The sequence below is a fragment of the Lethenteron reissneri genome, chromosome 27 (genome assembly GCF_015708825.2).
Source record: "Lethenteron reissneri isolate LAM-NWPU_2019-01 chromosome 27, ASM1570882v1, whole genome shotgun sequence".
Lineage (NCBI taxonomy): Eukaryota > Metazoa > Chordata > Hyperoartia > Petromyzontiformes > Petromyzontidae > Lethenteron > Lethenteron reissneri.
In genome coordinates, this window is record NC_083805.1 from 8350470 (window position 1) to 8365255 (window position 14786).

Here is a 14786-nt window from a genome sequence, read left to right on the forward strand (position 1 = left end):
TTTGTCTCCCTTTAAATATCTCATTTGTGTTGCTTCTAATTTTTCCCACAAGTGTGTTTTTCCAGTGGACCTACATATTACGTTAGACTCGACACATTCGTCAATAGCACAGTGGTCTTAATAGGAAAAATATATATAATAGGCAACGTTTCGGGAGATGGCCCTTCTTAAGAGCACATGAACAGATAGGCCAGAGAGACAGAGTGGAAATAAGAGTTGAGATTTCACTTCACACTGTGAATTAGATTTGACAAAAAATGCGTCCTGATGAACTATTTTTAAATTGGCATATGAAGTTACCTAATGGTAATTATTATTTTAGCATTTAATTTCCATTCCATTTGCACGAAATATAAAAATACGCATCAATTCTTACACACGTGGTTGGATGCATGTGTAATGACGGCCTGTAAGGGTAATTACAGTTATAGCTGCATTGCATAATGCTTTATTATGAAGCAACGTATCTGGGGTACAGGTTAAGGGCGGTGTCAGTCTAGAAGCTCCGGGAACCATCCCGAAGGGTCTGGTAGGTTCAAGAAAGGGTGCGTGGCCAGAGGTGGAGCTTGGCCATGCCAGGCCGATATAAGGAGCACAGAACCAGAGCTTCGGGGCTGTTCGTGTGGGCTCTTGGTCCTTGTTGCGTCGCTGCCATCGTCATCTCTTCGTCTTCGACAAAGGCGGCTGCTCTTCTGCAAGACCATCTCCGTCGCCGCCGCTACGCTCGTTAACCATATTTTTAGGTTTTTTCGGTAAAGTCACGTAGGTAAAAAATTAAAATTAATCAAAGTAAAATAAAAATAAAATAAAAATGACGACGTTTCGGAGGCAACACAAGCTTCCGTCTTCAGGTGGAACCGTCACAGCACGATAAGCTATATCAATTGATACCAAAAATCACGTCGTGATTTTTATTTTTATTTTATTTTTATTTTACTTTTATTAATTTTAAATTTTTACCTACGTGACTTTACCGACAAAACCTAAGAATATGAATCCTTGCAGTCACGAAAGCTTCAAATCTAGCTCGTTAACCAGCCAGCGTAGCGCAGGACGGAGATGGGCTGCGTGTTTGGAGCAGCCCGGGTGTAGCCGCATTACGAAGTGTATCGCCCTGTGTGCACTTAATAAATAAGAAGCCTTCTACTAGACGCGTGTCGGAATGTATTGATGATGCATTGTTACAATTGTTACACTCCATACCCCATTTTATGTGCATGTTGTCTGTCCTGCTGTGGAGCACAGGTGGTAACCATGACAATGCCAAACTCTATCTCTATGGATACAGAACACTTTACTAAAATTACAACTTCAAGGTTTGGCCAAAGCCTCGTCCAAAATACTATTATTGTCATTGTCTGCAAGAGCGTGGCTGTTCATTCTCTTCACAGTCTGCTCTTGCTGTGATTGTTAAGAACATGGTTTAAAAAAACATTCCACTGCTGGATGAGGGCCTACCTATGCCGGTGCAATCCCTCACGATGCTTCAATGGCAATTATTAAATTCACTCCTGTGCGAGGTGATCTCATCGCTCCATCTCTGTTCCATCCTTTGGCTGCCATTCCCTTCCCAGTCTTGTCCATCATCCGTTCCAGCGATGCATCCTGACCAAGCCTACAGGATTCCCTCGTTATTCGCGAGGGATATCTTCTCGATATGCTCTTGAATAGCATATTTAGCAGATAATGATATTGGCTTACGAAAACATATCTTTTGAATGAATTACCTGAACTAAATAAATAGGCTATTAAATAGGTGACAATCATAATACCACAAATGAATTGGTTATAATAAAACATAACGGAAATAAAATGCATATTAATGTGTTAAATAATAGTTTATAAATGCATTTACCTTCATATCATCACTTTATCTCATTACTTTTTAAATCCTTTATATTAAGTTCGCGTGCTTGCTTGCTTGCTTAGGACCGTGCAAATCTTTCGGTCGTTTTTTAACCCACTTCCCGTGATCCAATCGAGCTGACATTTTCCACACAGACTCGTTGTGCCAGACAATTAATGTTTGTGAAAAAAAATTCCCAAAATTTTACACTTTTTAGGCAAATTTTTTTTATTTTACATATATTCAAATAGAACGCATTCATAGCTTTGGCTGAACATCACAGTATAAGAGCCCAGAGCGTAACCCCTCCACAGGCCGTGGCGGAGTAGCGCAGTTGGTAGCGCCCTTGCTTCCTATGCCAAAGGTCGCGGGATCGATCCCCGCGTCCTCCACAGACGAATATATTTTTAAATCCTTTATATTAAGTTCACTTGCTTGCTTAGGACCGTGCAAATCTTTCGCTCGTTTTTTAACCCACTTCCCGTGATCCAATCGAGCTGACATTTTCCACACAGACTCGTTGTGTGTGACAATTAATTTTCGTGAAAAAAAAAATCAAAAATTTTACACTGTTTAGGGAAAACAAATTAAATATTTAATTACCAATTGCTTAATACTGGCAGACAATCATCTGACCCATAGATTGCAGCCATCTCAAGCCAGAGGACGAGAGGACTCTAGCCGCCACGCATATAAAGGATTTAGAGTGAAAAACTTTGTTTTTACGGGTTTACTTGTTCTCTTTCTCTATGTCGACGTAGTCGTGTAGAGTTCCAGATGCGATCCGTGGATAGCCAAAATCGCGGATAGAAAGTTTGTGAATAACGAGAAAATACTGGTACCTATGCTCCTCAACATATCAACTTGGTGTTTCTCGTTTGTTTTTGTTCCCGAATTCGATGTGTTTCACTCTCTATCTTTCGGTGTAATCCCAAGCGTACACCGCTGCATGCTTCTCTCCACACTCTTCAGATGTTTACACCTTCTCACATTCCGCGATTTGCCTTCTGTGAGCACTGCATGCTAATGGCACATGTCAGTGTATGTGCGCGTTCACAGTGGGGGAATTAAATGCGGTATAAAATTTAAATACTAACGGCGTCAGGAGCCCTGAGAATATCATTTATAAAATGTGGGAGGTTAAGATTTGTCAATTGGATAAGGGGCACAAGCGGAATGTCTGATTGATTATATCATAAAAATAAGTTAATACCTGAGTGGGCTTTGCCTGGTAGGATGGGGATGGTTTAGTTTTTATTTCTATGCATCTGGGTGATTTGTTTACCTTTATTGTACTTTGCACTACAATCGTGTTTGTGTCCTGTTTGTTCTTTAACCGCCCCGACTGGACATCTGTGACAAAAGAGCTTTACAACTCATCGGATTCCTCCAGTATATGTGGAAAGCAACAAATATATATATCCCGAGTATGTTTGCGTTCGTGAAAGCACTGTGTGCCTGTAACATCCAGTGGCAATGATTAGCATTCCCGCTTCGCGCAGACGTGGCGGGTAAGCGGCGCTGTTAATCCCCCTGTCTCCGTCGCTCCCTTTGCCGGCGAAATTAGGACTTAATTTGGTAAACATCTTAACCCGTTTGGGCATCTGATGTTTGATTGGAATTTTTAAACGCCATTTGAGAATTGTTTTTTTTCATGCTTAAAAGATAATTTTGTGGAAAGCAAAATATGACATTCTTGCGTATGGCAGAAATGTGTTCAGGAGCTAAGTGACAATATCGAGGCCTGCTTCAGGAGAGACAGAGTTGGTGTGTTGCTATTTATCCTCAAATGGAGGAGCGCAGACTATAGTGGTTTACGATGTGGTCCATAGTTTGGGTTGCATGGTCACAGTCGCTCTGTTACGTCTTTGCTTCTCAATTTATGAAGGAGATGTGGCATCGGCCCGTTGATGTTCTGATGAGGCTGATGGTTACACCGCTATCTTCGAGAAGGAGGGAGGAGGAATGTCAAAGCCAGGAGGTTCCGATGTTTGGGTCTCGAATGAAGTACAGCATTTATCCGAGAAGTCTGCATTGCTCCACTCTCTTCGTCAGCATTCTTCTTGATCTGGGTGAGGACCAAACGATCATGCCAAAGTATGATTAAAACATGCGTGCCACGTGTTAATACTAACTTTCAAGCACTGCACATGACACAATGTTATTCATTGGGTGAGTGAATCTTCAATTATTAGTTTAATCTCGTTCTTGATATGAAGCTTTCGTGACTGCAAGAATCCACACTCTTTGGTTCTTTCGGTAAAGTCACATGGGTAGAAAAATAAGACATCACGACGTTTCGACCGCAACACAAGCAATCGTCATCAGGTGGGACAACCACAGCAAGAGCAAGAAAAAACTGCTGAAGTAGGCGAGAGATCTGCCGTGGCACGAGGTTATATAGCAGGCCTCGGCAGTAGGGGGGGGGGGGGGAGAGACGGGGGGGGGGAGAGACGGGGGGGGAGGAGGTGGGGCAGAAAGTGGACCCCGCAACGGTGGCCCACTTCACTCCAATGATACTCTTAGTTTTTTCGGTAAAGTCACGTAGGTAAAAAAATGAAATAAAAATAAATAAAAATAATAAAAATCACGACGTTTCGGAGGCAACACAAGTCTCCATCATCAGGTGGGACCGTCATACAGCAAATCTGGCTGTGACGGTCCCACCTGATGACGGAGACTTGTGTTGCCTCCGAAACGTCGTGATTTTTATTATTTTTATTATTTTATTTTTATTAATTTTAATTTCATTTTTTACCTACGTGACTTTACCGAAAAAACTAAGAGTATCATTGGAGTGAAGTGGGCTACCGTTGCGGGGTCCACTTTCTACCCTGCCTCCCCCCCACTTCTCTCTCCCCCCCCCCCCTGCAGCCGACCTCTCCAGAGCTCCTGCAGTGGCCCACTTTGCGTGGTTTCACCTTAGACTGATGGCCTTAATCTAAGTTGTCTTGTGGTTGTTGTTGTTGTTTGACTTGCATCCCACTGAGATTTTTGCACACAGTGTTGTTGGTGTACGGTGCTTTTTCTGCAATATTTTGCTGTCTTTTCTTGGATTTTCTGTTTGCACATAGTCACTTTAAGATTTCGATTTAAAGCTTTCGTGACTGCAAGGATTCATCTTCTTGGTTCTTTCGGTAAAGTCACGTAGAAGGGAAGTAATAAAATAATACAAATAAAACATAATAAAATAATTCTCACGTCGCCGAAACGTCGTGAGAATTATTTTATTATGTTTTATTTTTATTATTTTATTACTTCCCTTCTACGTGACTTTACCGAAAGAGCCAAGAAGATCACTTTAAGATGTTTTCTTGTTCATGTTTTTGTTTTCTGTTTGTTGCGGTTGCACCCGATTCAAGAGCCGAATGGCTCACAGGGCTACACCTAATAAATGAACTTGAACTTGAACCTCAAGTTCACTTCTTGGGGAAGTGGTGGAGCAGCAACGCAGGAAGCGGTCACCTGAGTTTGATCATCGACTCTGGTTAACGCCAATGGCGGCAGATTGTTCTATAAACCAGTCCTGGATGCCTTCCCTCACCAACTGCTCCCACCAGATCATCCCCCACCACTCGGCGTGGCGCAACGAGACCTTCATCCAGCAGTGTCTCATTGACAAAGGGCTGCACATTGTTACGATGCCTCTCATAGGAGCGCAAATGGGCTAGTCACGTATGCAAAGTGACGCGAAAAATGCTTTGATCTCTTGAATTTGACGACGTACTGCAGCGTCGTACACTATGAAAGTGAATCTGCCATCTGTTATGAATATTTTGCTATTTAATCACCAATAGAGTATACGTAATTAATATCCTGCCCTTCTCCCCCCCCCTACCCCCAACGCGACCCACCACCCATTCCGCCAGACTAAGTCGGCCACGTTGAGACACTTCTGCTCCCAGATCATCTCTATAGATGAAGGGTACTCGACGATCGCTGGAGCACTTCTCTGAAGATCTGAGAGGCTTGCACGGCTGCAATGTCATGGCGCGGTTTGTGTGTGGTGTGCGTGTGACTTAATAGCGGTTAGGCAGCGAAAATATGGATGAACATGTGCAACGTGTCCATGTTACGTGCGCCTGCGCGTCTGGTAGATTTGGTGGGAGTCGGCCCAACAGAACGATTCACTCGGTGCACCACCACCGAGCGAATAATTACAACAATTTACGCACCGCACGATTGTGTGTGTGGAACTTCTTTCGCACCGTACGTAGCCAACCGTGCTAATTGGACGTGTGGGGGAAGGACAACAGACACTACTTATAGACGCGCGCTCTCGGTGTCATGTACAGCGCGGGTGCTGCGAGACAAAGACAAAGATCCCCCGCATAGCCTTAACAGACTTTTGGGGCAAGTGCTGTTAGCGATCACCTACGAAGGCCAGCACGGCACGCGAGGGGGTGGGTGGCAAACACCACGCCCGGCCGCCTTTGTCTTCCCAGTGGCGATGTTTACAGATCGCACAAGGTACTCATCTGAGGCCCAGGACCGGTTCAGAGAATCGTCGCCGGTGTTGGCTGTGAGCGGGAATCGAACCGGTGGATTCGTAGCGCAGCGCGCTAACCGCTACACCACCGCTCCACATTGCTTGCCCCCCCCCCCACACACACGCGCGTCAATATTTCAAGCCAGAGGTAGGAACGTGGCTCAGAAAGTTAACACCGTGTCAGAGCAACCGCAGAGTGAAGTGAGTCAATGAGTTGAATGCGAATGGGTTTTTCTTTTAACATACACTAGCTTTTTTGCCCGTCCAAGGACGGGTGTATGTTGCAGTAAATCTGAAATATTCAATAGAAAAATTGGTCAGCTCATGATTATTTATGAGGAGGGCTTGCCCCATGTAGAGTGACGTCACCCACTAATGGTTATTGGGGAGGGGTGCGGCATGTGGAGTGACGTCACCCCCTCATGGTTATTGTGGAGGGGTGCGGCATGTGGAGTGACGTCACCCCCTCATGGTTATTGGGGAGGGGTGCGGCATGTGGAGTGACGTCACCCCCTCATGGTTATTGGGGAGGGGTGCGGCATGTGGAGTGACGTCACTCATGATTATTAATGAGGGGAGGGGTGCGGCACGTGGAGTGCGCGACCTTTTTGTGCGTTAGTGTAAATTTCCACGCGGGCATGAATATTAATGAAGGGGGGGGGGGGGGGCTCTTTTGCAGTGACGTCACGCGGGGGTGGGCCTCATGTGGAGTGACGTCACGCGCGGGACGGACAGACATTTCTGGGTGATTATAGTCGGTAATGTGAATAATACATCGGAATGCATGCGAATATGAACGCATTTATGAATAAGAAATGTGAATGCATTTCGGTAATACTAAATGTTGACGCCTGTCAAGAAATATTTGACGGTGCCCATAATGCGCATCAGAAAACAACACAAATCGATGGTGCTCGTGGAACAGGGGCTGAACCTGTTCCTCGTCCCGTGGTGGATAAGACACGGGTATTTTCACGAGATGGTCAAGCTTTCAGAATCAGCCTACAACCTTGCTTTACAGAAACCAGTTGAGCGCTGCTCAGGGGAAAACGTACAGCAACAACACAAAGCAGGCAGCAATAGAAATCCTAAAATATATCAACAAAGCTGCATTAACGGACAATGTGCAGACAAGCATCGCCTGCCGAATCTTACCATGATGTGTGTCACCCGCCCTTGCATTCAAAGGGGAGACCGAGATCGCAAATACTTAAATCTCTCAATGAAATACCCAGCGGGAAGACATACTGCAGTATACATTGTGACCTTGTGATGGATTGATTTATTGATTGTATTTGTTAATGCGGGTAGGAAACAGTCAACCTCTTTAAACCGATGCACAAAAATGACCGGCAGAGGAGACCTTGGTGAAAAAAACAGGAAATGACAGCGGCGAATAAACACATAATGTGAAACGGAGATATGCAGATGTTTAGTTCTGGTTCGCGACAATTGGGGCAATTATTGTGGGTACCTGCTAAAACATGGAAGGGCTTTAGTTTGTTGCACGGTGGCTAGCAGCGCCATACAGCATGCCGAGGAGTTGCAAGAACACTGGTGGAGAATTTCAGTTGCAGGTCAATCATCGGAGCAAAGTAGCAGCAAATATCTGAACGTCTGCTTGTCCAAGGCGAGGGCAATTAACGGGGGCTCCTTCCTTATAACTGATAGGATACTGCAGCAGAGAGAGAGCCAATATCGGTTGTCCTCAAAGATCCCGGTGAGACTCTGTAAAGCCGAAGTCAGCTTGACCTTGCAGCCTGAGCAGTGGCATGCGCCAGAGGGATTAGAAAGTAGACTGGAGCGTGTCCAGTGTGTAGCCGTGCCCTTAAGTGGTCACAGACACGTGACTACGTTTGTGGTGTCCACGCTTATTTAGCAGACTAATCAGGTAAATGGAAAGGCTGAGAGCGAGTCAGCCGGTGTGAAAGTGTTGCAGACATAAGCCCCAAAGCAGATTCACCAGCAATAGAAGAAAGAGTTTAATGCCGTGGTCATAAATGCTGTGGTCATTGCAGCAGCGTTGGATCCCCAACATACAGAAATGTAAACCTTTGGAACAACGTGATGCCAGTCATGTTCAAGCCACTATCATGGCAGTTCCAATGCACGTTACCACTGGCCATGATCAAAAGCAGCCATGCCCTTTGCTATTGCTGGTATTACTAGGGCACAATCTGCGGCAAGTAAGAAAACTGCCTTGATGCCTGCTGGCAGGCAGAAGGAAAAAAATTCGAGATACTGTTAGCTGACAGTTCCTGTAGCACTGACGGTGAATGGAGCAGTGAAGCTAATTACCTCTGCAAAGATCTAACGTATGAACCAATGCAGTATTTTTTTGTTGAAAGAAAAAGCCAGCATTAAAAGAAATGAATAACCCAGGTCTCCCTCTCCTTTCACAAATGGCAGCAGCTTACGTTGGCGTATATTGCCTCTTGTGAAGAGAGCGATATAGAAAGCCTTCGTCCAAGCTCAACGTGTTCTCGCATTGCAACTCGAGGTACATTGATCGGATGCCAAAATAACTAATTGTATATATTTGCAGATTAGCTTTTGAGCAGCAGAACGGCAAAAAATGGTGATTGATGAGCAACAAGGACTTACCCACACAACCACGGGCGTGAGCAGCTTCATGCGCAGCTGTGTAAGCGGAGCAGACCGTCACGATGGCCCTTGGGCAGTTCAGATTGAGCACAGGGACACTTGGTCGAGCCGCACTCTCCACCGCTCGGTCCTCGCCAAGTCGACTTTGGTGTCCAAGACGTTGGGCTCGTTGGACGTGAATGGAGTCACATGGCAAAATAGTTATATCTGAAGGTGTCGTGTTATATTTTGATTTAAAGCTTTCGTGACTGCAGGGATTCATTTTCTTGGTTCTTTCGCTAAAGTCACGTAGAAGGGAAGCAATAAAATAAGAAAAATATAAAACAATACAATTCTCACGACGTTTCGACTGCAACACAAGCAATCATCATCAAGTGTGAAATCCACCGGGTGTGAAATCCACCTGATGATGATTGCTTGTGTTGCAGTCGAAACGTCGTGAGAATTTTATTGGTTTATTGTTTTATTATTTTATTGTTTCCCTTCTACGTGACATTACCTAAAGAACCAATAATGTGTGTCGTGTTATATTGCGGCGTTTTAGGGTTGGGATTAGATGAAACCGAGTTATTCTCAGATGGTCTAAGCCTGCTTAAGTGTTTACCAGATAGTTCTAAGATATTTGAAACTTCCATGACTGCAGGAATCCAATAAAATATTGTATTGTATACCTACGTGACTTTACCGAAAGAACCAAAGAGTATATAGTTCTAAGAGAGTAGGAAAAAAAAGCGGTGAATATTACCAACTTTTTGTTTCCAAGATCATTTGATGTTAAGCACACAACTTTTAAATCTGGCATCGCGTTTGTTTTCCCACAAGTGAAAATTTGCACATTTCTAACTGTTGTTTTGATTGGCGTACAAAGAACACTTCTCTAGATGCATACAATGTGTGCCCCTAGTGTGTGGAAGGGTGAGGTGACCTCGATTTATTTTAGTTATGCAATGCAAGCATTTGTTTATTTGGGGTTTCTGTATTGTTGTGTCTGTGCACATTATATAAAGACAATGAATGAGAGTTGTGTGACTTTATGCTACAACCAAATCCAGAAAAAATAAACACAATCATTCTTACAGTTTCATTGGGTAACATTTTAATTAACATTTTTCTTTTTTACTTTTACAAGGTATTCAAAGTATAACCATTTGCCCATGCACATTTTAAGCGATTTTCCTCGTCAGAAGATCCATACCAATAATCGATAGAGTAATACATTTATTACATAATCTGTTTCGACAGCTGTTGTTTCAGTTTCACCTTCACCCAGTAAGTTTAGCAATGACTGCACACAAAAACACCCCCATCGTGCAACTTTATAACATAAATCACAGCGCTGAGAATCAAACAAATCGATTAGGCTGTTGACGAAAAGCCACATAGTTCGGATATGTAGCAAGCAAGTTAGATGATGAATCATAAGTACTCTACCGTACTCTACAATACAATCTGTTCTCCTATAATACATATTTTCATAACGCGAATTGGATATAACACAATTAATGTATTAGGCAACACATTTTTTTATAACGCGGATGCGAATTGGATCAAACGCGATTGAGCGAACAGAACTACGTCGCAGCGCGAGTAGGTTTAATTGGTTGTACGTACGGCTGCCTCGGCGTAGCATCACACAAGGCGTGATGCTGCTGGATGCTTCTAGATGCAACCCACGCGCCTCAGTCTTGGCTTTACCGTATGTTATATATTTGTCATAACGCGATTTTTCCATAACGCGGTGCTCTTCAGGAACGCAACTAGCGCGTTATACGAGGACAGGCTGTACAATGGCTCACGGCCAAACCTGACCAGGAACGTTCTCTGCCTCTAGGTGGTGCACAACTCGCTGCGACGAGTTTCAAATGAAAGCAGCATACGCACGTCCGCAATGAGGATGGAAGTAAGAAAAAAAGGCAACAAGAAAGTTAAAAACATGTCATTTAAAACGGTCGAGAGCGCCCCTTCCTATCGGTGCTTTTCCCAGACAGTGAGTCGCCCAAATCCCCCCCCCCCTTCCCCCCCGCTGTGCAGACACGATAAGTGGCGTTTACTCCCCGAGAAACAATTAACGCACCGATTGTTATCCTCATCAAGATACCAGCCTGAAAGACCGCTGAGTGTCGCCACCGCCCTCAACGAGTGCCACACCCCCCCCCTGCCCCTCCCTGCCCCCCACGGTCCCACGACTGCCCCCCCATATCACCTCGCCATCAAGGAAGCTACAACGCTCAGTGCAAATGCTACGGGCCCCGCACTTTCAATGCTTTCAAGCTGTCAATTCCGGTTCAGTGATTCTGCACTTGCTCTATTACTATAGTACTATACTGCCTTCAACTTTTACGAACGACTGGTTGTTTAAGGTTAGCGATTTGTCGTATTATCTGGCTGTATAGCAAATGAAAAATTACAATTACTTTACTAGGCAAGTAAAACATATATATGTTTTAATATTATTCTTTTTTTTATTTAGGGCCCCTTTTTAACATATGCTACAGGCCCCGCACGAGCTTAATCCGTCACTGATTACGCTACTCATTTCTTTAGAACTGCTTATTTTTGTCTGTGTTTACTTCGTGGTCCTCACCCCCCCCACCCCCCTCACACCGTCCCGCACCTCGGATATTAGCACGGTTGGCTACGTACGGCGCGAAAGAAGTTGTAACTATTCGCACGGCGGCAGCGGTGGTGGTGGTGCACCGAGTGAATCGTCAGCTGTTGGTTAGACTCCCACCAACTCTTCTCCACGACTCAAATGCCAACGCCGTCATCCACCAGACAGCCAGGCAACGTGAAACGGACACATTGCACATATTCATCCACATTTTCGCTGCTTAACCGCTAATTAAGTCACACACACACACCACACGCCGTGTTATTTCAGCCGTGCAGGCTCTCAGATCTTCGGATAAATGTTCCAGCGATAGTCTGTTACATACATACAGACGTTCCCACTCCTATAAAGGTGCATCATTGCAATTGCTCGTTGACGCAACTGCTGGCGGAAGGGAGATGCCCCCTACATTGGAGGGAGCGTTACAAAGCCACCTCTATAAGCGGAGATAAAAAAAAATGTTGCCGACTGGCGCAGACGTCTTGGTAGAGGTGGAAGGTAACTCACACTTTAAGGAACTTGCACCACCACCACGTGTCAAATGCTGCGACGGGAGGTCGTATTGAACCCGGGGGGGGGGGGGTAGCCTGCCTTGGCTTGCAAAGTCCAGTTACCTTGTGGTAGCCGTTTTCTTTTCTCCCGAGTTTTCCACCGAACTTGGACAGGAGGGCTGAATTGCAGGCGTGCGAGGCTGCAATGTACCTGCCAACTGACCTTTACGACTTCATATGCCCCGACATCCAATACCCCGTGACAAGGGTGCTTGTACTATTATTCTCCCTGCTCTTATGTGAAGTCGAGTCCCTTAATTACCAGCGTTCCCCATACGGATCCGCGAGCATATAAATGATCCACCTTAACTTGAAAGCCAACGCCGCGAGTGACCTTCATAATCTGCGTTAATAATTGAAGCCTATTGTGCTATTTCTGTGGAGCTTTGCTATTCAGGCTTATCCGCTGTGTTTACCCTGTATCGCGGTGATAAGGTCGATATAAATAATATAACAAATGACCCCACATTTTTTTACTTCTCTCGTTCGCCACAGCGCCGACTTTCACGAACGCTTTCGCGATTTTTTTTCTAGTTTGTTGTAAAAATCGCGCTTTGTACAAGTGGTCACATTCGGAGTGGTGTTTAATACGGACAGGAAATGCAGCAGGTTTAACCAAAAAAAATCCCATTGCGCCTTGCCACAATTCAGGATTACTCACACAGTTAATGCCATTTAAGGGTACAATGTGCCCATTGTTATTATTGTTGCGCAGACGATCGCGTTTCCCTTTTATCGTCGTGGTGGAAAACCGACACATTCGTCGTTACCGTCTTCTCCGGACGATCTGAAAAGAAAGACGCGCCGCTAAAACGTCGGTGTATCAATACGCACGCACGCCGACCGAATGTAATATTTACACGGGGGAAATTGTTGCTTGGAATCCAGAGAATACGTTAGCATATAACAAATACTGTACATGCAATAGGCTAACGTTCCGGGCAGTGGACCTACATTAGAGCCATTTCCGAAACGTTAGTGGCTTTGGAATACTTTTAAAAATATATAATAATATTTTTCAGTCGTTTTGCCAATCCTCTGCTGAATGAAAACCGCTTCACGTCGTGTCGGCGTTGGGGGGTTGATTTGACCATACTTCACCACGCTGGTCGGTGCTGGTTGATGTGGGAGGCGGGGGTGCTTGGACCAGTTTAAACATCCACAGCCCACGTGTGTTCATCCTCTTCCTTCGTACGGCTCGATGTAGGTGCAGAGCACCAACGCCAATTTCACGTTCAGGAGCAGCGGAGTGGTCTCGCCGTGACGTCTCCTACGTATCTGTGAATCCGGGGACATTGCGTCGTTTTGCGTTGTACGGTCTGGTGCGGATGACCACAGTCGCACACTGGATAGTTTTACATTTTCCAGTTGTGCATCACATTTTCCATTTGTGCATCTGCCACGGTTTGTGCGGATGCGGTTTTGGGGGGAGCATGATCAAAGCCATGTTGGGTCGTGTTCTGCGTTGGGTTATGTTAGTCACGGTCAGAAATATACGTCAGATCGCCTAGGTTCACACCCCAACTTCGTAATAAAGTAGTGTTATTGTTAATTACTAGTTTAATAAAGACTCGTCGTCGTGTTCAGGAACGGTCCTACGTCGCAGGACGGTGAGAGATAGAAATGACTGATCAGCAGTGGACTGATCATGGCTGCCGAGGACGATGATGAATGACTCATGATGTCGGGGTAGAATGTTGTTGGTGTTGTGCGTGCGTGTGTGTGAAACAGCTCGTCGTCAGAACAAGCAACAGCTGTTCCACAGCAAGTAATTATTCGCAGTGGCTTCTGATATGTGGGCCCTATGTGTCGCTGTCTTCACGTCTTCGTCTCTAACAAGAAATCTATTCATTGGGAGCTCCGCTTTCCCTGCTTGCGCTGCTGCTGCCGCTGAGTGTTGGGCGGCTCGGGACCGGCAGCAGCCAGTCCGCACTTCACATCGGACTGAAGCCATCAACGCCAGTCCCCCTGTTTAGTTTCATTTTATTTTCATTCCCTGCACACTACGATCGTGTAACCGCATCGATGTTGTTGAGCGTTGGCGCGCAATGGCTGAGCGCACTGCGCTCGATGTACCTGGCCGACGAATGCGATTCTCGGCCACACGGCTAACGTCAGTGACGGTGAGGAGGAGTTGTTGTTACATGAACCGGCTCCGCCTCCACCCCGACTCCCACGCCACCAACAGTGCACCGGCTAGCGTGGTGAGTACAGACTGCGTGGGGGTCATACAGCAGTGGATTGGGAGAGAGCTGTAGAACACACTTTTTTTGGAATTTGGACTCTTGATATTTGGAGAGTGGTTTTCAACGTTGTTTAGCATCCCCTAATCATGACTAATTGACCGCCACTCCCCGCACCCCTCTCTCCCCCGACAGCCCCGATAACACAACAGAGATTACTCAGGCCCACAGTTACACAGAGACGTCGCTTCTCGTTTGTAGGCAATTGAAAACATGTTTTGCGTGTTCGCGTGTTTTGTCATCGCAAAAGTGGGCGATGACATTTGCCGCAGACGTTCGGATGTTTGTTTTTTCTTCCCTGCACGGTGTCCATGCCGCAGCCTGACCCCCAAATGCTTCCTTGCCCGCCTCATGGGTTGCGCGCCCCACGTGCCAGAGGTCGCAAACGGGTTTTGATTCCTTACCCGTACCCGGCCGCACCAGGGTCGCAAACGGGTACCCG